The sequence below is a fragment of the Neltuma alba genome, unplaced genomic scaffold (assembly GCF_004799145.2).
Source record: "Neltuma alba isolate B1F8T4 unplaced genomic scaffold, ASM479914v2 tig00001465_pilon, whole genome shotgun sequence".
Lineage (NCBI taxonomy): Eukaryota > Viridiplantae > Streptophyta > Magnoliopsida > Fabales > Fabaceae > Neltuma > Neltuma alba.
The window spans coordinates 2,912-5,709 of NW_021632473.1; positions in this window are offsets into that span (position 1 = coordinate 2,912).

Sequence of the window (2,798 nt, forward strand, 5' to 3'; positions counted from 1 at the left end):
ATTTGGGTGTGGTGGCCGACCACGATTCTTTGACAGACTAGTGTTATGCTCCCTGGGGTATCTTCGTTTCTTTTGGTGGGATATTTAATTTGTTTCAGGATGTGATTTGCCTTTTCAGGTTGTTAACGGTGATTGTGTGGTGTTTGACGGGGGTCTGATAGTCTGATGGTGGTGAAAGATAATTACGGTGGTGTTGCTGATCGTGGCTATGACTGGTTTTTAAAAAAAAAAAAAATTCAAAAGGTAATCATTTTACATTTTGTGTATACATTTTACATAAAAAGTTATACTATAATTCCATTTAATTTTGGGAAATAATTGAAAAATCCTGATAAGAAATGAGCCGTATGTAATGTTAGACACAATTAGTGTCGTTAATGTCAACAGGATAAGAAAAAGTTTGCATACTTTTTTTATCCTACCTTGACCATCTATTATATCTAATTAGATTACCTTGAATTAGGTGAGTGAAGAGAAAGAAGTTATCAAATAGAATTATGGAGAATGACCAGGAGAACAAAGAAGGGATTTTGAAGAAAGTGCAAGATCAAATAAGAATATCAAGATTCAATTTATTAGATTTGGTATTTAAGGTTGCTATACTCAATTGGAAGTGTCTCAAATGGAAGTTATGTCATCATAACTTTATTTACTCTTCATCTAAACTAGAATATAATCTTCAGAGATGATTTTCACATGTTTTATTTGAGTTAAGTTGGTCTTTTATTTGAGTTAATCTCTCAACATATTCTGTTTTTCATTCCGCTTTGTAATGTGTTTGCTCTTTTTACAATATCTCACAAACCACAGATCCATTTGAAGTCAAACTTGATTCATATGAAACTAGACTTAGAATACAGTTTATGGACACAATGATCAACCTCAAAGGGTTCCATAAGAAAGAGATGTGTTGTTCAAAACATAGTGCTCAGATTTCATGCCTTGATCTAGACTTGAAGTTAGTATGTTGAAGATACCTGAGATTCCAGTGAATTTTAGAATGATTCTTGTTTCATTAAAAAGTAGACTCCAAGAGTTTCCCAAGGATAAGTCATTTGCTAATTTTAATTTGGAGCTAAATTGAGGGACTTATGACCATTAAAATTTGACCTTTGTTTTGCTTGCATCAAGCTCAAATTTATTCGAAGAACACTTCAAGCCAAAAAAGTTCCGTATCCTTTACTCCCATACTCCAATACTTCCAAATGACAAAGTGACTTTATTCGATTGCTTGTTCAAGACATCCTTCATTTTCTATATGTCTCCTAGTCTATTTCAAATAAGCATACACATTCTCTAAAGTCACATATACTCTTTTCACCAAAAAAAAAAAAGTCGCATATACTCTTATTTGAGTGCTTATTTGAGTCACCTTCTCTTTTCTAAAATGACTTAGAACTCAAATCTGAATAATCCTAAACATTTTTCCAAGTCAAACTTTCGTTCCAAGCCTTATTCATGTCAAACCATTGTTTTATCTGACTCCCACGCTATATCAAATAAAACACTTGTTATTACTTCAAATTGAAACTTGTATTTTAATGGTTATCCAAACAAAAGCCATTCCTCTCTTTTATTCCCAGTCATATTCGGATAAACCTTGAACTCTTTGAAAAGCATTATTGAAATATATATGAGTCATAACTATTGGTTTGTGTTCATGATTTTATACTTTCGATTCAAAAACACTTCCTAATGCTTTGGAAATACCTTCTAAGTTGCCTAACACTCATATAAATGCAGTAGACTACTCATGCTTGGTTTTGCAGGTTGTTAGAAACAAGTTTAAGCTTCAACGGATTTATGATGTGAAGAGCTAGCTTTTGTCAAAAGCTTTTGGATGATATCTTCTTTGTTATTTGAATAATAATTCAAGTCAAGAAGCCTTCACTCATATTCTTATTTGAATAGGTATCCAAGTTAGAAATAGCTTCTTCATACTTTGTTTCTCTGACGGATTTGAAATCAAGTCTAAATCTTTGATACTCTATCTAAACATATTTGATACTTACAAAAATTTCTTAGATCATCTAACAACATGTTTAGTAGGTGATTAAGCATGAATTAATCTTTAACAGATAAATGGTGTCACTAATCATCTTTTGTCAAAAGCTTTCAATAGTTAGTTTCAATGGTCATATTATACAAGCCAAATAGGAAAAAGAAAAGGTTATCTTTCATAATCAACCATAAATAGAGAGGGAATTCAAATTTAGAAGGTAACACAGAGCAAGTGTGTATATAATGTCAAAATTTTGAGATTTTGAATTACTTGCATCTACATTCAAAGCTCCAAAATTATGTTCTCATCATGCTTCAATGTTTAAGAAAATCTACTTCATAGAGAGAAGAATGCTTTTATTGTACACATCAATCTTTGTGAAAGTTACTTGAGATGGGGGGATCTTGAGTAGGAAATAGATTGTAACCATACAAATTGTAAAGGGGAGAGGTTCTCAAATACCCGTAGTAAACTTGAGGATTGTACATAAGCACCAAGAGCCCACTGAATCTTAGGGAATATACTGGATTGAAAATCTTAAAGGTGTTTGGGGACTAGATGTAGGTCTTTGGAGAGACTAGAATAGGATAAACTTGTTGTGTATTATTATGCATCATCTTTATCTCTATCTTCTTAATTAATATGTCACATCCTGCAAAAATTAACCCTGATGATGGATGTGAAAAATTAAGTCAAGGGCCAATATGGAAGGCAGACTGCTGACAAGGCCAGGTAGGATATAAAATCAGAATAGGGTCCGGACTGATACTTTTAAAGTTATTAGTCCAAGAAGGGC